We start from the raw sequence: 22,746 nt of genomic DNA, 5'->3' as shown, positions 1-22,746 counted from the left end.
AGATGAAAAGGGGCAAATATTGTCTTATTACTGAGAGAAATACTTAACAATGAAAGCTTCCAAAAAAAGAAATGGGTTGCCTCAGGGAATTTACTAGGTTCTATTACAATTGAAATCTTCAGGTAAGGGCTGGATGACCATGTGTTGGATATATGTTATGGAGGGGGATTCTTTTTCAGCTATCTGCTGTTAGACATATCCTCTGACATCCTATGCAGAGGTGGGGAACCTATGGCCTCAAAACCACATGTGGCCCTCTAGGTCCTCAAGCATAGCCCTTTTGTGAAGTTTGGATTCAGTCAAAAGGCTTGACTTGAGGTCCTAGAGGGCCACATGTGGCCTCGAGGCCACAGGTTCCTCACCCCTGTTAACCCAATGATGAAATTCTGCATTGCAGATGCTGTGAAAAGTTTTTTATAAAAAGCTCTTAAATAAGCATTAGTCCTCAAACCACAGCAGTGTCTGTAATTAAAAATTATTCCAGAATGGAACTACAGTGTTCAGGAACCCGAACGCTTCTCAAGCTATGGCATTAATTCAAAATGTCAAGGAACCTGAAGCACATGAAAAGACAATTGTGGTTTCTGATGTTCCTGTTGGAAATTTTAATGATGAAACCATGGCATATATTCTGTGTAGTTATTTCTAGAGGACAAATAAAAAAGATGAAGAAGTAGAAAGTGCAACACATCCAACCAAAACCAAAGGAGTTGCATTTGTGACATTCAAGGAAATAAAAGATGTGAAGAACATCTTGAAAAAGGAGAAACACTGTCTAACAGGGGAGGGGCCAGTTTGAATTTGCCTTGCTCTAAAGCACTTTAGCGAAAATGTAATTTGTTATATTTTTGTTCACCGAGATTTCCATTTTTACAAAGGAAGTTGTTATACAAAATCTGGTGACAAAACGTAGAGACAATTCCATCCTTGAAATTCTATCCTATACAACTAATGGAAGGTTATTGTTGAATGGTCTTTTTTAGCAATCAAGAGGCTAAAGGAAGTTCTATTGTTATGGGGTCAACTCTCCTCATGGAAACAGTACAAATCATGTCAATCTGAGAAAAAGAAGGAGAAAACTCCAGAACAGAGAACATCTGTGTCATTAATCTGGACTGCAATGCCAAATACTACCAGAAATGAACAGATAATTGTCCTTGATACAGATGTATTTATGTAACGAAGTATGGTAACCAAATGCATGAAAAGACTTTAATATTATGAATCAAGAGATAGTTACTAATGAAATCACCACAATATGTTTAAGAGAGTCTCAGAATGATTCTATTCTGATCACTTGGAAGAAGAAGGGGAATTAAATGAGGGATTTTCGTAATCCCTTTCCCTTGAGCTTCAAAAAGGGATATTATCTTTAGATTTAAAGGATATGAATGAGGGGAAGCACATTTGGTCAGCATGCCATGCTTTGAAGCTCTAGTATATCCAGATTCTGGTCAAATATAATTCTAGGGAATTCTAGTAATACCTATCATTTCAAAAAAATTGTCATGAAGTCTGAAATGAGAAAGGTAATTTCAGAAAATACAATGACAGTAGCTAAAACATGTAAGGACTCCCACATCTTTTCCCCAAAACAATAATTTCCTAGGAAAATATAGATTTAAATGTATCCTTCTAAAGCCACACCAAAGCAGCTTTCCAGAAAAATGCTGCTGTGAACAACTTTCAAGGTTCTGTTTACATAGTATTGTGAACACTCTATTCAATAACAAATTGAAGCAAAATGTTCACAAAAAATCAAGGTACAGTATTTACAGTGTTACAACTTACAACTAAGTCCACAAGTCAGAAAAAGCAAAATACAGCATTCACAATGACATCACTAAAATGGCCACATGGTCTTCACCAAAGTGGTCACAATAGTTTTCAACAAAGTACAATCATTCAGTAACTCAATCATGTAGTAACTCAATCATTCAATCATCCTTAAGGAAGCTTGAGGGACACAAAATACAAAAGAAAAAGTACTCCACCCCTGGAGTAGTCTCAATTGGAGATTAATTTCGAATCATAAACAAAGTACATTCATTTAGTCAATCACAGAGTCCTTAATTCAATCACAAAGCCCAAAAGTCAAAGTTATCCACCCCTAGGTCACAATAAATCATAGTCTTCTCAGTCAGTACACAGTATCCAAGTAAAGTTTTTTTTCAGCTTGATTGGAGGCTGACTCTCAGTTTCCCTGGTTCCCCTTCCATGGTCATAGCTCCTACCTGAAATCACCAAACTGTCACCTAGGTTCAAAGGTAAACAACTCCCAGCTCCTTGTCCAGCTCTCCATACAGTTCCTGTTCCACACTGAAGTTCACAGTTTTCAGTCCACCTTAAATCCTGCACAGTCTCTATTCCTGGGAAGTCAAGGCTTAACAAAGCCACAAATGGACAAAATCACAACCCCACAGTCATGCCTCCTCTGGCAGCTCCAGCTGGCCCTCAGGAAATCTTCAGCAGCCTCAGCAGCTTGGCTGGCCCTCAGAAAGAGCTCCACTACCACAAGTTCCCAAGACATTCTGACTTTCCCAGCTGGGTTTTTTTCCTTATATACAGTATTGCTCCTCCCTCTTCAGCCCATTCCTGTTACATCAGCAACAGGGGTTCATACCTTCTGTTTCTTTAACAGAGGCTTAATTTGAAACTAGGTGTTAAGTACCTGTCAGCTTAGCAATACAAAGGGATCTTCAAATTTTGTTACCATTACAATCCTTTAGAACAACTATGTGGTCATCATTATGGTTCTGTTCATATCACGAACATGAAGAAAATATTGATTGCTTCCAAATAGAATGTCACTACAAATCATGCTAGATTGACACTTAAAGATATTTTTAAATCAGATGATAATTAATTAACAAGTATTCATTGTGGTAAGACAACTGATAGTTGAAAGTCATTTGTAATTTTGGGCACACTATTTTTTCAATTTTCTCTCCAAAGTTTCTGGTTTTTTATAGACTTTTATTGAAATCTTCTGTTTCTATATTGCTTCTATTTCTTTCTTTATCCCTCCCCTAGCCCTCATTCAGAGAACCATCCTTATGACAAAGAAAAAAAAGGAAAGAGGATTAGAAAAAAAATCAGCAAAACCAGTGAATATATTGGAAAAATACGACATTGAATGCAATATTTCAAACACATAATACCCCAATACGCCACCAACTCAGCCATTATCTCTAAAGGAAGGACTGGTGACAATGACAATGACAAGCTTCATCATTATAATTGTTCAGCATTCTCTTTGGATTGTTATTTCTATTTACATTGTTTTAGTCTTTGCTGTTTTTCTGGCTCTGTTTATTTCACTTTGTATCAGTTCATGTGAGTCTTTTCATGCTTCTCCATCATCAAGTTCATATTTGTTTATAGCATCCTATTCCATTTCATAGGTTCCACATTTGCTTATCCATTTTGTAAGTGCTGATCAATGATTTTGTTTCCAGGTCTTTGTTGCAATAAAAAAAGTGCTGATATAGATTTAAAAAAATATTCCAAGCTGTGACCACAGGGAGTTACACCAGAGAAACCAAAGGGGGAAAAGCAAATGGTAGCAGAATACAAAGGTGAGTCAGATCAAAAATCAATTAGCAGCAGACCAAGAATGTGGGATGTCTATTTCAAGTCTATAACCCCAAAGCAAAGTCATTGCAAGGAGCAATGTCTGTCACCAGAAGTTGGCCTAAGAAGTCAGCAATAAGAAAGAGCTATGTAAATGAAGAGCATTAAAGCACCTGGAGGGCTTATACTTCTGTCTCATTCTATTTCTTTGTTTTAAATTCCACTCTCTGGCACCTTCTAACCATGGGTAGTGACAATTTATATTCAACTGCACAGATCACTTAATATTTGTATTATTACTCAAGCGATGAGAGGAGATGAGACAGGAAGAGAAAGGAAGGAGGGGATTTTAGACCTGAAAGAGTCTTTGAGGAATCTAGTCCAACAATTTCATTTTTACAAAGAAAGGTGGGAAGAGCCTAAGAGGTTGCATTACTAGTCCAAGGTCATGCCGGGAGTAACTGAGAGAAATTGGCTTTGAAATTGGATCTTCTGTTTTTTAAATTCAGGATTCTTTTCACTGCACCAAAACTGACTCATTTTATCATGTCCAGATGAGAACACTGAAATCACTGGAGATTAAGTGACACCTACTGATTTATTGGTTTTTCAAGGTCACACAAGTAGTGCCCCAGAGAAGACTTAAACTTGGATTTTCTTTTTTTTTTTTTTTGGAAGGGGGAAGGTAGGGCAATTGGGGTTAAGTGATTTGCCCAAAGCCACATGGTTATGTTAAGTGCCTGAGGCCAGATTTGAACTGAGGTCCTCCTGACTCCAGGGTTGGCCCTCTATTCACTGCACCAGCTAGCTGCTCCTAAACTTGGATTTTCTGAATTCAAATTCAGCAGTCTTTCTACAATACCACATTTTCCTCATTTTGTTGACATGAAAACTGAGGCCTGGAAAGGAGGATGACTTACCTGAGGTCACATGGCTAGGAAAAGACAAAGATGGGGCAAGACTTGGGTTTCAGACAACAATTATGTTTTCTGTGATGCTAAGCTCCTTCCCTACTATTGATGTCACCTTAGATCTAGGGTAAAGGATGTTGCCACATGCAGTACACAAAGATGAGGTAGGGGGAGACAGACTAGCATGTGGCTTCAGAACAGTAGAAACACATGCCAAGACTGGAATGTGTTTGGATAAGTAGGACAAGAATAATCTAAAACATGAACATCAAACTTTAAAATCACAATATGTACCAACTGTGGCTAAAACTAGTCTTACACAGAAGTTCATCAATATGTATTTAGGGGAAGGTTGGATGCTGGTATGTCATATTAATGTTTCTGAAGTCCCATATAAAGATGTGAAATTCACTAATGGTGAAGTCCATCCTTTTCTCTTTTTGCTGAACTGTCAATTCACTTTATTTTAAAGAACTATCCACATAGCACCTCTTATGCACAAGACCTATTGTGGGAAAAGTAGATACAAAGACAAAAACAAATTCCTTACCTTAAGTAATTTATATTATATTTCTTTGGAGAGGGAAAATGGTATGGCATATGCACCATATATTACAAGATAAGTAAATTTAAAGGTAGAGAATAAAAGCAACACAGGAGGCATCAAATATTCTGTGAGTATTGAGGAAGCAGAAAATACAGGGAGGATTTTAAGGACACATACCGACTCTTAACCTGAACCTAGTGTTGTGAAAACAACATGGAATATGGGCTGAGAGAATTGTATTTTCTAATTTACTATCTATCTGTATGATGTAGTGCCTCATTATTGTCATCTATAAAATGAGGGGGTTGAGCCAGATAACTTCTAAGTTGTCTTCCTGAGCAAAAACTCTGATCCTGATTTTCTTTACTGCTACTCATTAGAAAAACAGATAATTCAAAATCACCATGGACTTTAAAAGCAGAAGTGAGCTTAAAGAACATGAAGTCCAAAATGGGTAAATCACTTGCCTAAGGTCACACAGTCAGAATGTGTCAGCAGTGACACCCAGACCCAGATCTTCTGACTCCCAGTCCAATGGTCATTCCACAACCTGGATCTACTATTCATTTCTATGGAGTTATGTAAGGAGATTTTCAATTTTGGTTCCCAAACCTTGATTCTACGCAAATCTCTTTTTTTTATGAATGGACTAAAATGAACTTCTCTTAGGCCTAGATTAATTTAGGGGCATGTGTGAATTGTTTCTGTTGAGTAGTTCCAATTGTTTCAGCATTTATTTTCAAAGCTTATATTATTTTAGCCATTCTACAAATAGAAGGAAAGCTCACACATGTATTAATAGCATCATTCGTGCAGTGTTCATTTAGAAATAGAGTAAACACAGTAATAGCAACGTCTTCCATCTGTATTTGTTTTACAAATTGCCATTAAAATAGCCCCAAGTAGAAATCTGATGTGTAGATGAGCAGTAGATCACATGTATGGTCCAGGACTTAGATACAACATGACTTTCTCTTCTCTCTTCCTAATTTAAGACCCACTGGTGATTGTACAGATCTTGGATACTAGAGCATAGATTACATTCAGATATTACTCAGTCTTTACATTGTGTGGAGCTCAGGAAAAGACAGTGATGGTATGCCTGGGGGTGCTTTCATTGACTGTTATAGCAACTAGGATAGAAGGGAGAGAATGAAACTCTATCTTCACCTCAGACTAAGGAGACATGCAGAGAAGACTCCCTACAATAGTTTGTGAATTTCTATCCTAGAAGATACAGCTCAGACTATGCTGAACCAAACCAAGGTACATTATGGGAATCAAGATGAAAGTGGTATTTCAGCATTGTGATGCCAATAGAATATGACCACAGTCCCCAGGACTGTGCCCAATCATCTACCACAGTCAGATATGCTGGTTCTTTTTTTTCTGATTGGGGGAAGGGAAGGGAGTAGCATGGCTCTCTCTCCCTTTCTGGCATCTTAAATTAAGGTCCCTTTATTGTGTTTATTATTTGAAAATTCTTAACTTTATCATGTCATGTAATTTCTAATAGAAATAATTTTCATGGCATGAAGATCAAATGTAGTGGATGTTATCAAAGAAATGTGTGAGTGAAAAAGTTGGGTAGATTGCCTCATGAGAATGAAGGATGACCACTTGATTTTATTAGGTGTTCTGTTGACATCTCCATGAAGTCAAGAAAAAAGAGGAAGTTCTCTATGATATGGTATGGATCCCCTGTAGTTAACTTGTGGATAAAGGATAAGAATCACAAGTATGAAAGGTTACCATCTTCATCAGTGGATGGAATGTCCACATCTATGAAAGCATAGATTTGCCTATTTAAAAAAATTGTAGTTAGGATAGAATTTAAGGCTCTTCAGCTAGAATTTTCTCTAGTAATACTTTAAATCCAAAGGCATGGAGTCAATTCAATTCAATTAATTTTTATTTCATATTAAACTGGCATTGTGTTAGATGCTGCTTACTGAAAAAGAAATATAAGACAGGTAGTTGGTGGTTTTCTTGATAAAGTACTGGGAGTGAGTTCAAATGCAGCCTCAGACACTTAATAGTTTTGTGACTCTTGGCAAGTTAACATTCTTGCCTCAGTTTCCCCAAGCATAAATGAAGATAATAGTCCTTAGTTTGCAAAGTTACAATCACATGAGACAACATCTGTAAAAATCACTTTGCCACCATGCCTGGTAAATAGTAGGTGCCGTATAAATGCTTATTCCTTTCCTTAGTCCTATGACCCAGATATTGTTCTCACAAATAAAGAGACAGAAATATAGTGTAAGGAATATTGAAATAAATGCCAAAGAGAGGTCTAGACAAACTACAGTGAGAAGATAGATGAGGGAGTCAATCACCTTTAATTAATTTCACATTTTTACACTCATGGATTGGGCAGTGAATCAATTTGAAAATATTGAGGATAAGTGTTTTAAACTTATTCATCTGACTGCCTCTTATAAGATGTATTGAGCACTTTAAAAAGAAATTCCTTTGCAAAGATTCCTGTAATCAACATCAACTTGTTTGGTGCTCAGACTGATGCTGTTATCACTCAGGGCTAATGCACTAACATTCCATGACAAACAAATATTTTCATTCTGAGTATCAAGGGGTCAAATTAATCTCGATTCATTGTAAGTGTTCAATAGTTATGAAAAAAATAGTTTGTTCTGAAAGTAAAAAAAAAGAGAATTTTGTAATTTATATTCCCAAAATTTTATATAAATTCTAGTGCTGAGGATTTCTCCACCCATACAAAAATTGGAAAACTGAGTACTTTATCACTGAACCACTCCAGTCAAGTAAATAGAAAACTCAATGAACATCAGATAAGTGTTTAAGAGAAGTTGCTGCCCCCTAGCTATTAATAAATGTTTCAACCTTCTATCCCAAGATCGAGTGTCTAAGAGATTTTTATAGAGATGACTTACAAAAGAGGGCAGCTTCCACAAACAGCAAGATGTGGGCTTTTTTGTCAAAAACTAACCCTAGAAATAAATAGAGGAAGGACAGCAGAATGATAAACCACACATCAAATGATGTGTAATCCAAATTTTCAAAGATCACATTTCACCTGCACATGTAAAAACTGTAACCTTCCTAGAAGAAGAGACTTCCCTTTCAACTTTGAATCTGTAACACAAAACACAGTTCCAGGAACAGGAAAGGTGGTTAATAAACTCTAGCTGAATGAATGCATGAATCTGCTTATGCTCTCACTTGCAAAAACACATATACCAATCTAGGTCTTTACTAGTCATTGGATATGCAACCTCTCAAGATGTTCATATGATCAATGGATGGCCATGCTTTCAGTCTTACTTTCGAGTAATTAAGAAGTCCATATATGGACAGTCACTGATAATTGTGACCCTTACTATACACATTAAGGCTTCATGAATGGGCGGAATCAGTATTATAGTGAAGCTGGTTCATCATCCATTGTGGTTACAGAAACTCCTGGGCCATATCTCAGACCATCATATTTGACAAAGGGGAGGTTATGGGAAAATTGATTATTGTTTTATAAGGAGCATATTGTTTTCTTTTGGTCATTTTGCAACAACTGTCACTCATTGAGTAGTGGTGTGGTATATTTAGAGTTCTGGTTCAAGCAGATCTTAAAGTTTTTCAAATTCAAGGTCTATTCCTGGAAGTATAAAGTAATGAGTGACATTTTCACAGTTGCCATAAGTGGTTGGAAAATTAGGAGTTTTATTGAAAATTTTTCAAAAGATATTGAAGTGTATAGAAGTCTGAAAATGAATCTTGGGTCAATTTAATTCTTTCATTCATGGCATTTGGCAAAAACATTTCCAAAGCTTCCCAGCATATACGCTTTAGAAAAATAAAGAATATGAGATAGAAAGGGAAAAATAGGTAGTTGATATGCATTTATTAGAAACCAACTTTGTGACAATGTCTTTTAAAATAGATTTTAATTGTTTTCACTTTGTGTTCAGTCATTTTTCTGTTGTGTTCAGCCCTTTGTGACCCCTTTGGAGATTTCTTGGCAGAGATTATATATCCAGTAGTTTTGCCAAGAAAACCCCAAATGGGGTCAGGAGGAACTGTACACAAATGAAAAATGACTAAACACACTGGCAGAGATGCTGGAATGGGTCGCCATTTTCTTCTCCAGATATTTTTATAAATGGGGAAACTGAGGCAAACAGTTAAGTGATTTGCCAGGCTCACACAGCTAGGAAGTGTTTGAGGCTCTGATTAGAGCTCAAGATGAGTCTTCCTGATTCTAGGCCCAGAACTCTATCCATTGCACCACTTAGCTGACCCCACTTTCAATTACAAAGCACTTATTTTTCTTTCTTTAAGATCCTACTCTTTATTGAAAAGAAAAGAAAAATGAAAAAAACATTGTAACAAATACACAGTTATTAAAAACACATTAGCACATTGACCATATCCAAAAATGCGTATCACGTCCTGTTCATTTAGTCTATCACCTCTCTACCAGGCAGTATGTAGCATCCTACATCATGAGTTCTCTGGAATCATGGTTGGTCACTGTGTTGATAAGAATTGTTATGTTTTTCCAAGTCATTCATTTTTCCAGTGCTGGTATCAGAGTATAAATTATGCTTCAGTAATACTCTGACAATCATAAAGTCAGAATCTCAGAACTGGATGAATTCTTATAGACAAGATAATTCAGAATTCTCTCTATAATTTACCTAAAGAGTGGTTATAAAGCCTTTATTTTGAGACTTGTATGGAGTGTGAACCCATAAGCTTCCAAGGAAGACCATTTCACTTTAGTATAGATCTACAGGTATTCTGTAACATAATTATCATTACCTCTGTATTAGGTATGAAGTTTTCTTTACATCATATTTTATTGGTACTACTCTGGATATCTGAGTGCAAACAGAAAGAAAAAGTCCAATCCCTCTTCTACACAGCAGCCCTTCCAAATCTTGTAGGTAAGTTTCAGGTCCCTTCCAATTCTTCTCTAATTCCATGAAAGTCACGCTGCCACTGATTTGCATGTTCTCTCACCAATTCACATCACAATCTTGTCATATTTTAGTAATTGATCTTCATGAAATTCAGTGGCCAAGAAATATGGAGGTCCAGTCACCTGATGATGAGTCTCAATGGAAATTACTCAGAAATATCTCAAAGATCAATTGTCTTCAAACACTGAGCAAGAGCCTACAGGTTATCCAGAGTTTTGAATATGAAGAATTGTGGTGATGAAACCAGAGATGACAATAGTGAAGTCCTTTTATAGAGGACTTTATTTGTAATAAAGTACATTCACTATGCTAGCACTATGAGGTAGGTAGTGCAGATAATTTGATCGATATTTTACAAATGAGCAACTGAGGCCAAGAGAAGTTGTCATATGATCAGAATCCATTTTATCCCAGAACTTGTCAGCATCTGAAGAAGGACTCACAACTGTGTCTTTTGACTCTAACTGTATAGCCCTTTCCAAAGTACTATGATTCTTTAAAGTGATAGTGTCCATCTGGAAGAAGTAAAAGGAATATGGGCAGAAACCTATGCTAAGACCCAGACAGATGCTGTAGTTGCTGGATAGTCCTAGAAATTTAAATACTCACTCCTTAGGTCTCAGCCCCAAAGGGAAGATAGTTTTATTAATTTATTTTAGTCAGTATGCATATTTTATTAATATTAACCTTTCCAAATATTTTGCTCATATCTGTGGCACAGTGGATAGAGTACTAGACTTGGAGTCATGATAACCTGAGTTCAAATTCCACCTCTAACACTTTGAAGGCATGTGATTTACTTCAAGGACAGGACATGGAATCAGGAAGGCCTGAGTTCAAATCCTGACCTAGATACTTATTAGCTTTGTGACTCTTGGCTAATCACAGCCTCTCTGTGCCTCAGTTTCCTAATCTGTAGAAAAATATATGGGATTGTATGACCTCTTTCAGCTCTATATCTAAGATCCTATGATCTTCTCTGAAATTAAATTTTATCTTCAATAAATAAAGTATGTATAATAATAGCAGCACATTATGGTGAGAATCCAATCAAATAATGTCTGGAAAACACTTTCCAAATGTCAGAAAGCTCCATGTAAATGCCAGTTATTAGTAGTTTGGTTTCATGTATTCACAGGATCATAGGCTTTAAACTTAGAATGGACTTCAGGGCTCATCTAAGTCTAAATCCCTCCTTGTATAGATAAGTTAACTGTCATGGGATTAAGGAAAATTTCTCCAATCTAGAAATTCACACTAATGCAAATATTAGGGCTTCTCATTTTTTTCTCCATGTAAATTACCATTTCACTTTCCTCTGACACTCTGACCTGTAAAGTTCCTTTGGATTAAAGCATGTTTTGAAATGCAGTTCAGTGGTTCCTGACCACTACCAGTAAATATCTCCTACTCTACATCTGGTCCATGTGGCAAAAGAATCTCTCATCTTTAAATAATATTTTGAGGCTTGTGGGGTTGATGTCCTCATGACAACGCTCAAAAAAATTTTAATGAAGTTCAAATGAACATTTAAGCAGTCCATTCACAACTCAATATAGGGTTCAGGTGCCTCTCAGAGGCATGCTCATTCATAAGCCTTTGCTTCTAAAATGGTTGGATTTTGCCCTTTGCAAATGTCCCCAGTTGGCAGGAGCCCTGTTTGGCTATGATTCATAATCATTTCATCACAAAGCAGGGACTGAAAAAAAAACCAACCATCATTTCCTGGATCCCTCCAAACTCTCTCCCAGGAACATTGCTGCTTTCTCTCCCCCTCCCTGAAGAACATAGTGCTGTTCCAGAAGAGATCTAGTGTTTGAGAAGCACTGCATGATAGAGACAATGAACAGAAATAGTTTTGGCCCAGTGGATAGAGCATGGGTCTTACAGTCAGAAAGTACTGGACTTGAATCTCAATTCTTCTGTTGTTGTTCAGTCATGGCTGACTCTTCATGACCCTATGTGAAGTTTTCTTGGCAGAGATACTGGGGTGGTTTGCCATTTTCTTCTCCAGCTCATTTTACAAATGAGAAACTGAGGCAAACAGGTTAAGGGACTTGCCCAGGGTCACACAGTTAGTAAATGTCAGAGGATGAGTCTTCCTGATTCCAAGCTCAATGCTCTATCTGCTATGCTGCTTAATCTTTTAGCCTTAGTTTTGTCATTTGGAAGATGAGGGGATTAGACTTCATGACCTCTTAAAGTCCAAATCTATAGCTCTGTGATCCTATAAGATACTTTCTAGCTATGAGATCTCAAGTAAATCATTCCCATTATCTCAGTCTCAGTTTCCCCATGTGTAAAATAGAAATAATAGTAACACCTGCCTCCCAGAGTGTTGGTGAGGATCATATGGCACATGAATGCACTCCAAGAATCTTTATGTACCATATAAATATCAGCTATATTATTATTAAAGTTGCCTCCACCAGAAAGCAGATGAAACAGATGTTGCCACTTCTCAGAATTCAGTTAGGTTTTGCTCTTCAATTTCTTTAATAAGCCTTTCTCACACTATATTTTACTCAAGATTTCTTAACACCACCATTAACCTGCCAATTCAACACAACTCATAGTGGTTAATGTTCTCTTAGTCACTCTGCTGGTGCAAAGAAACTTGTCTTTCTGCATTGTCACATCTAAGCTCCTACCCTTCCCTGCATTCCCTTGCCACTTCATACTAGGGGCTATAAGTTAGATAGATTTTATCAACTAGTGTCTGAGTGTGGTGTGTCCCCCAATTTAGGGAAATTTACTAGAAAAACACACACACATATACACAAACTCCTCAATTCACCACACAGCTATTGTTGCTAACAATAACAACAACAAAAACACTCAGGAGCTATTGCTGTTGAAACACTCAGGAAACAATGTAGGAACAAAAAAATATCACAGCTTGGAAGCAAACTGCTCTTTTCAAAAGCCTAGGAAAACATCATTGGCTTTCCAAAACAATGAGGTCAAAGGAGAACAGAGCTACATAATCCTTAAAAAAAATCTCAAAATTGCCAACCACCTGCCATCCAGGCCAATCCCATTTTCTATCGGGCTGTCTGGCATGAGACTCTCACATCCCATAAGCATGGTTAGAAGTGTGGGATTAGTGTAGCCCATGTGTAAAAGTGAGGGAAAGAGTGTGTTGGGTGGGGTTGAGCACAATGGTGATATGAAGGAGACACAAGTCTGAGACATATGATTATGCATATGTATGCTCATGTGGAAGGGGATCACATGGAACAAGATGATTCTATTGCAACATTTGGGGGAAAGAGTTGGAGTGCTTACAAGAACATTTACTATCAGCTCAGTTCTTCCCTTTGGTGGGAAGATGTGAATTAATTATATTAATAGGGACATCTTCACTCCTTTTGTATCCTAAGAAGCATCCAATTTTGCAAATAGTCAAAATTCAATTTTTTTTCTTGCTTTGTACTTCAGATGGCATTTGAAAATCTGGGGTTTCAAATATCATAGACTTTTGCTTACCTTACAACTGATATCTGCCCTCTGTTTTCTTTCCTTCTGAGGATAATACCAAGCATAGTTCCATCCTTCAAAATGTGCCCGATGATCACATTGATAAAAATGGCAGCCATCCCAATTAACTTCACCTTTCTACAATAACATGATCACATGGATAGTCTTTGGGGATATGGTAAGAGAAGTAGCTCCATTTTTTTTAATACTTACTAAAAATTAGGTCTCTACTTTCAGAACCAGTCCTAATCCAGCACAAAATACTATTGTTGGTGCTCTCTGTGTGAAATGAGGTCTATGACATTTGCTAAATGCCATTTTCATACTATGTAGCCAATTAATTTTGTAACATGAGGCACTGGAAAATGCAAGTGGGTCTATTTGAACACTCGGCTCTTAACTGAGGAGACAATTTTGAGTCATCAATAAACATAACTACAGCATACTATTTGCCAAGTATCTCATGGGATTCAATTTGTTGGCAGTTTTGTTTTGTTTTTTAAACTTTCCCACAGAAAAGTCTTCATTTTTCATATTATTTCAATTCAATGTTTCAAAGGATCTATAATCCTACCAATATGGATACGTCCTCCAGCAATGCATGGAGGAAAAAGAATTTGTTCATTTCTCATTTTGCTTTTCTTCCTTCTTCTATACCTAATATAATCTGTGTGACTAAAGTATGCATAGAAAAGGGAAAGCTTGGGGTGGCTAGGTAGCACTGTAAATAGAGCACCAGCCCTGGAGTCAGGAGTACCTGAGTTCAAATCCAGGCTCAAACACTTAACACAAAAACTAGCCTGTGACCTTGGGCAAGTCACTTAACCTGAATTGCCCTCCAAAAAGCAACAAAAAAAGAGGAAAGCTGGATTTCATATGTTTGCAGAGTTGATCCTGTTGTAGATGACTAGGGCTTTGCCCCAGGAAATAGGACACAGAGACTTAAATGAAAGAAACATTTATTGCATGATTTTCTGTAGTAAAGAAGAGACCATTATAGTAACTAATGCTCTACCATGTAGAAGTATGAGGACCAAATGAGATAACATATATAAAACACTTTACAAACCTTAGGCACTATATAAGTGTTAGTTCTTTATGATTTTGTTTCCATATTTACCTTGAAGCAGAATAGCCTGGATCAGTTCTGGCCTACTATATCCTGGAAGAGGAAGAAAGTGAGAAAAGCCACAAAATTAAAAATGAGAATGGTTCCTACAGAGGGCATTATATAGACAACATGGGAGGAAGAAGAGGATTCTTTTCACAAGTATTGGGAAGGGAATTACCCTCTAAAAAGCATGTACTATGTGCCAGCTATTATGCTGAGTATTTTGCAAATATGACCTTATTTAATCCTCAGTTCACCTCTGGGAGGTAGATTTAGTTATTTCCATTTTGCAAGAGAGGAAACTCAGGCCGACAGAGGTAAGATTACTTTCCCAGGGTCACACAGCAAGTAAATATCTGAAACTGCGTTTGAAGTAGGATTTTCTTGACTCCAGGGTCAGTGGTCTATCCACTGCACCACCTAGTTACCTAAGAAATGGTAGAAGGAGGGTTAATTTGTGAGCTTATGTATTTTAACTCATAGCAATTTTATAAACTTTGGAAAGTAGACAATTCTGAATTATGACCAACATTTTTCCCATAGTATATTTCTTCCTCCTTCATATACAATCTAAATTGAGACCACAACACTCTCACAGTTGTGTTACATTTGGTTTAGACTTCCTCTATACTGTACCTTTGGTTTAATTTTTCTATTTTTCTTTTCTTCCTTTTCCTTTCTTCAATCTCAAAAGTTCAATTTCTCTGTTATTTATAAGCACATCCAAGACTGTGACATTTGAGTCTAACTATGGTAATCCTAGTATCATTGGTGGCTTTTTTTTAAATCAAATTTGTTATAATTTTTTTGCAGATCTTTTCCATTTTCTTTTCTCTTTTGTTATTTCCTTTTCACTACTATATGACTTCTGGATCTCTACCAACCTCTGTTTAAACTTGCTTTGATCACTACTGTTCCTCTTCATGGTATGCAGCAATGCTCTTCAATTTTACTATTACTTGATAATATTTGAAAAATGAGCTTGCAATCTAAACCAGTCTTAGCTTTGGCTTCCATATCTTTGGCAAGCAAGTCAAATATTTGGCTAACATGCTTTGTAACTTTTTTTATCTCCTTGGTATGGTAAATGATTTAAATGAGTTCAATTGTTTTTAATGAAATGACAAGTTTATATCTACATTCTTTCTTTTACCATATCTGATTTTTAATCATCACTAACTTGATCAAGTACATTAGGATTGCTTCAATTACATATCATTTCTTTTTGTACCTTATTTTTATTCCTTTTCACTTTTCACTATCTCATGGGATAAAAAAAAATAGATTCTAGTTCCATCCAAACTTAAGAAGAATCCAAATTACAACCTACCTAATAAGAGCTCAGCTGGTCTTTAGTTGAAATTCACTAATGAAGGAGAATCTATCCCTTTCCAAAAGTTATGCAAATTGTTAAGATTTTCCTGCCTTATTAAACCTAAATCTTCATCTTTTCAATTTCAACCCAGCGTTCCACATTCTGCTTTGAGAGACCAAACAAAACAAGTCTAATCCCTATTTTGCATAGCAACCTGTTAAATACTTTCCCTTATACCATGTAATCCTTTCTTTCTGTAGGCTCAACATCCCCAGTTCAGTCAGGTCTCATATTACATAGACTACCTAAGCCCTTCACCCTCTTGGCTACCTTCCTCTGGACACGCTTCAATTTATTGATGTCCTTTTTTTCAGTTATGGTAACCAGAACTGAATGCAATATGCCAGATGCTATGTGATTAGGGCAGAATATGAAAGAGTTATCACGATCTTATTCCTGAAAGGTATACTTCTCTTCATTCAGCATAGGATTGCATTATCATTTTTAGTTGCTGAATTATACTGCTGACTCAGGTTGAGCTATCAGTTGATTAAAAAAAAGAAAACAAACAAAAAATATATCTACTGGAGAGAAATTCCTATTCAACCATCCTATACTTGAAAAATGTAGCTTCATATTGTGAAGTTTAGTCCAATTTCTACCTGTTAAAAAAAAATTCTGGATTCTGATTCTATCATTCTATGTTTTAACTATCCCTCACTGTTTACATCATCTACAAATGTGAAAAGCATTCCATTTATGCCTCTATAAAAATCCTTGATAAGAATGCTAATCAACAGAAGGTAAAATACAGAGTCCTGGGTCTCTAATCTAGAAAATTCCTGGTATTGAACTATCATTGACTATTCTTTGATTCAAGCTATCCAATCTATTCTAAGTCCTTCTAATTGTGAAATCATCTAGTTCATTTAATCCACGATTTTCAAAAAGAATAGCATGAAATATTTTACAAGTATATTATATATGCATATGTCTATCCCCTGTCCATATATTTAGTAACCCTATTTCCTCAAAAAAAGAAATAATACTTATCTGTTGGGTTTATGTTTGATGAAGAAGTCATTCTTATTTATTATAACCAGTTTTCTACTTTGTATTTTAACTAAAAAATACTCTTTAATGATCCATTCTATGATTTTGCCAGGAATTGAGGTCAAATTCATTGTCTTATAATCTGTAGACTCTGTTAATATCCATTAAAATATTGTGACATTTGTCCTTCTTAAGTCCTGTCCTATATCTCAGTTTCCATAAATTTTCAAGTATCTCTGACAATAGAATCACATCTGCCCATTCTTTAAATACTGAGAATATAGTTTATCTGGGTCAGAATATGAATTCTTCAAGAGTGACTTGCTATCCTTTTTTTATTGTGTTCTTAATAACAATTTCCTGTTTTTGTTATTTTGAAAGTCAAAGTCACCCTCTTTGACTGAAGAAACAGAAATAAAATAGGAATTGAGCAACTTTTCTCTCTGTTGTCAGTTATCATCATGCCATCCACCTCAAACACTGGTCTGATCCTTTTTTATCCCCTTCTTTTAACTAAAATAGCTTTAAAAATCATTTTGTGTCTTTTGTATTACTTGTCAATCTGAGCTCATTCTGAGTTTCAGTCCTTTTGATACTATTTTTCAAGGATACTGCCATGCTTTTAGATTCAGTTTATTCTTTGTCACTTGCCCTTATTTCTTTCTGTGTACATTTTTTTAATTAGTGAGTTCCTGTTGCATCTATGTTGTTCTCATCAAACAATCCCTATTTTTTCTTCTAACAGGAATGATTTCCCTTTGTGTCTTTACAATTTCATTTTGGCCAATTTCCCATCCTTCCTGAACTGACTTCCCCGGTGGAAGTTTAGTCCATGTCACCTAACCTATCCTTCCTCTGAACCCTATGAAATCTTGTTTTCCCAAACTCAAGGGTACACTTTGGTCTAACGAGTCAGTGGTCTGACTGTACACAGATGGCTGATTAAGTAAAGACTCCTACATCAATAGCGAGTCATTTCCTGTCTGTTAAAATATAATCAAGTTTGTTCCTGCGTGTGTGATGTTTGATGCTGCTTTCCATGTGTAATGGCCTAGAAATTCTTTCTTGAAGAGAGAATTTATAATGTATAGGAATGACCATTCTAGAGACTCCAAATCTTCAACATCTCTCATTTTTTTTATCACAGATTCACATATTCCCATAGATGTCTTACCATCCTCACCTATTCACATTATTGCATTAAAGTCATCAAGTCAAGACATATGCCGATTTTCTTTCAAGGATCTGATTGAATTCTTCATAGATTTTTCTATAACTCCTCATCTTTGGCAACGTATATTAGTATACAGGTTGCAACCATTTTCACTGAAGTCTTTTTGCAAATACTCTTGAAGTTCACTGCAATATGTAATGACCAAATGTCTCATCAGCTCTCCTGTATCTATGACCTTATGAACCGCCCTTTCTTCAAGGTGTGCAGATTCGATCAGGGGAAAATAATACAATAACACTATCACATAAACACACAGTAATTTTTGGGATTCTAACTAATGGTGAGACAGAGATAGGCATTGTGTAAAAATTAGCCTTTAAGTTTAATCTTTAATGGCACTGGAGATTCCAAGGGGTGGAAGAGGAGAGAGCAAATTCTAGGAATGGGAGTTGGATATGGCCAATATAGTCATCAGTATTTTTTCATCAGTATTTGTTACAAGGCTTGGGTTTTCTTTTCATTTTTTCCAATTATAGGGGGATGTGGGACAGAGAGAGAATAGATTTTTGGTAATTAAAAATAATATATGTGTATATGTCTATATGTATGGGTATGTGAGTGTGTGTACATGGATGTGTTTATATGCATAAAGCAGATGTAACATCCAGCACTGGAACAGGAAATGGCAAAGAACTCTAGTATCTTTGCCAAGAAAAATCCAAATGGGGTCACAAAGTGTCAGACATGACTGAAACAACTGAAAAACAAAATCATCCAGTACAGAAGATATCAGGTAGATTGGCTTGACTATAAGATAGAGTCCATGAAGGAAAGTAATGTGAAATGTCTAGAACCATAAAGTCTTATTTGTCAGATTCAGGTTTTTTTCTTTCTCTATCCCTCATTAAACAGAGATATTTAGTGGTTACCCAATCTAGTAACTAGATTTCTTTTCCTCAAAGAAAAATGTTCATTAGGTATGCCATAGTGAGGATTCTTGTTCATGTACAGGTTGAAGTAGGTAATCGATGGAGGACCCTTCCAACCCTCAGCTTCTTTGAAATTGTGAGACTATGCTCTGCATACATGGTTTTTATCCTCAGCTTGCTCCATTAATATAATTGGAGCTCCTAGAGAAAATCACTTTTGTTTTTGTATCTAATAAAACACCTCATAAATGCTTAATGTTTATATAATTATTGTTTGTTGAATTTGGCCATTCAAGCATATATGACCTTGATTATTAAACTAATTGGTTTGTAACCAGACTGTAAACTCTTAAGGTGCAGTAATGATCATTCTGCAATGAAAAAAGCATGGATTTGTAACTCAGAAAACCTGCAGAGTGATGCCCACTCTCTTCTATCCTTTGCTTTCACTGGGTTAGTGAATTTAGAATCAGATTAACCAGAAACCCCTTAACTCTGTTACTGCCTGGTTCGAGACATATATTTTTGCCTTCTCTCCATTTATTGTACTTTTCCCCACACAGAAATGGAAGAAATATTGATTTGCTACATGCAACAAGTTCTAGAACTTATTGCTACAGGCCAAACCATAATATTTAGAAGCTGAGTCCATTCAAAACTTCATTGGTTAATATTGAGTGAAGGATTGGGATGAGACTAGAGGAATTCTGAGATGACAAAGAACAAAAGAAAAAGAAAGCAAGACCCATAAAGAATGGAATATGCCCCTTCACAATGAACAGGATATTCTGACTTTCTAGTAAATGCTACTTTCTAGTAGCAGGCCCTCTAAAGTAAAGAATTATTTCCATGTTTATTTACCATCCCTCCAAACCTGGGCTCCATTCACCAGTCCATTCCAGTCTTTCCAGACCATCCAATTCACCCAAACTTCCAACTCCTCTCCTCTTGTGTTCCTTACTAGCATGTGACTGCAGAAAGGCTCTTTACTTCTCTGGATTTCAATTTTTCTATAAAGAAAAAGGAAATGACAACATTTGAAATGTCTATATGACATGATGAATTTGTGAAAATCATCTTGTAAACTGTAAGTTACTATGTCAATATGTTATTGTTTTAGTTTGAGTTGGCCTAGTTGCCTAGCTGTCTCTGACTGTCTTCTGGTAAGACAGGTCAGATTTGAGCCAATCCTTCTTTAGTAGGGCATCTGCAAGACTGCTGGAATGTTTCCTCCAAGCTTAGACAGATTTGCCTCAAGATGAACATTCAATCACCTGCCTAGGAAATGCGACTCAAAACACAAAAGGCAACGAGCCACAGGTTGTATAGAAACAGAGCCACTACTTGTCATATAAGAGTCAAAGCAAAGAGACCTAGCTAGATTCTGTCTCTCCTTTTAAAACAAGGGTTGTTAACTTTTTATGTATGTGTCCTGTACTCCTTTGGCAGTCTGTTGAAACCTATGGACCTCTTTATGGACCTCTTTTTAGAATATTTGAAATGTACAAAACAAAGAACATAGAATTGTAAAGAAAATCAATCATGTTAAAATACAATTAAGAAAATATTTTTTAAAATCCAAAGTGACAGAACCCAGAATAATTAATTCCTACTTTAAATGTAGGCTCATCAACAGTCAAATAAAGATCACTTGGGAGGGATAGCCACAACCCTACCTCACCCTAACCTAGTCAAAGCACCCACATTCTTAAGCACTGTGTCACCAGATGGCCAGAAGAAGTCAGGGACTGTATGATCTATCTGGCTAAATGCGAAATCAACATGTCCTTCATGTCTCCAGATGTTTCCAACAGAACTCTGAGAACTTGATGGCCCACAAAGGTCAATTTAACCTCTGAAGCACTAAAAGAAAACACTATTCACTCACAAATGAAACAAAAATAAGAGAATGGGCAAAGCTAATTTATATCATTCCTCTCCACACCAAACTCAGGATGTAATTACATGATAGGAAAGTAAGCGCCAAGGTCAATGACAAATAAATTAAGTCACCTGTCATTGCATCTGCCACACAACCTATCTTGGGTTGTTTTTTTTTCCATTTTTTTGTTTGTTTTTCAATTGGATACACTCGTGCTATATCAACAGGGCAGAGGAAATGAAGTCAATCATTGATGTTTCTTCCAGCAATCTCTCCAATGTAAAAGTGCATAGAGGTCACCCACACTCCATAAAATTATGTATATGCTCACACTTTTTGGCATGTGGGTATGAAAAGTGTCAATCACAATCCAGAATTCATCATTATTGAAAAGTTTTACTTTCCAGAGAAGATGTCAGAACTCAATGAGTTTTCTCATTTGTTAGAGACATGGCTTCCCAAGGGTCAGCCTTCCCAATCAATGTTTGGTACAGGGAAGGAAAGGAACCTTTTGAATAACACCACTGGAAGACCCTCCATACAGTAGGTTTGGATGCTTACATTTGGAGAGTGAAAAATGAAAACTAAAAATAAAGATCAAATGTATGATTTATATGCTGGAGCCAATCCTGTTAGATTCTGCAATTAAGAATTCAAATATGACTTGTGAGGCAAACTGGTATATGAAAAAGGAAGGGAGGTGAGAGAGGAAGAAGTGGAGAAGGGCAGCTGATGTCTTGATAAATACCTCCAAGCCACAAAGGCACGAAGAGGCCAAGCATGGTAAAGCCGCTTCTAGCTAATGTGATCTGCTCAAGAAATTATCTTGGGGTTTTGTTCAGTTCTGAAGTGGAGAAAGAGAGCTTTTGCTCAGTTTCTTGACAACCCATGATTCGTCTAGTTCACCAGAGTATGCCCATGGCTTGCTTCTTTCTCTTTGGGTATTTATCTGTTTTTTTTTTTTTTTTACAAAAAAGAAGCAAACAAACAAAATACTTGCATTTTGAGAGCTACAACCCAGTGTGGTGGACAGAGTTTGGAATTAAATTAAATTGTGCTTCTATTATATACCAAACACTGTTGCTAGATGCAAGAGATATAAAGACAATAAGGAAATAAATGTCGCCTGGGGACTTTCAGTTGAAAGGGAACTCCATACATGCATAAATACATACATATTGTATGTGTGTATGTATCTACATATGTGCACATATATATGTATACTCATGTTTATATATGTGTGTGGCTTCCAGTTGAATGTAAATGACATAATAGATAGAACAACGCTGACAACATTTACATATAAACAATTATTTATTAAGCACCTACTAGGCATTTGCCATCATACTAGGTATTGTAGGCATTGAGGATATAATACACAAAGTGAAACAACTGCTTATATGCACACATATTACCTATGAGATACATGAAAGATAAAAAGAGTAGGGAGACAGAGGAGAAAGGGAATGACCAAGACAGAAAAACAGAGAGGACAGAAAGGGGGCAGGGTGGGGAGGGAGAGGGAGCAGGGAGCATGGATACATAACTAATTTCTTAGCCAAGAAGAACTGGTTTGAAATCCTGACACATGCTGACTATGTGACAGTGGTCAAATCACTTAACCAATCAGTGCTCTAAGGACCTCTTTAGGACAGTATGTTGAAGAGAGAGAACCATCCCATAGAGGCAAATGATTTACTGTCTGAGACTTCTCTATTTCAATTATATCACAGGTCAAGACCCTACCCTCTATACTATATATGGTATGTGCTCTCTCTCTCTCTCTCTCTCTCTCTCTCTCTCTCTCTCT

The 22,746-nt window shown here is 36.4% G+C and overlaps 1 pseudogene; it reads left to right on the top strand.

Moving 5' to 3' along the window:
- The first annotated feature begins 520 nt into the window (after positions 1 to 520).
- Positions 521 to 1,561, top strand: LOC138163413 (RNA-binding protein 43-like; annotated as a pseudogene).
- Positions 1,562 to 22,746: the final 21,185 nt, after the last annotated feature.

This window comes from Petaurus breviceps, unplaced genomic scaffold, assembly GCF_028583685.1.
Source record: "Petaurus breviceps papuanus isolate PSGF00001 unplaced genomic scaffold, PetGlider_PUasm1.0 188, whole genome shotgun sequence".
NCBI classification, from domain to species: domain Eukaryota; kingdom Metazoa; phylum Chordata; class Mammalia; order Diprotodontia; family Petauridae; genus Petaurus; species Petaurus breviceps.
The sequence above is the reverse complement of the archived record's forward strand: the minus strand, read 5'-3'. Positions and strand labels throughout refer to the sequence as shown.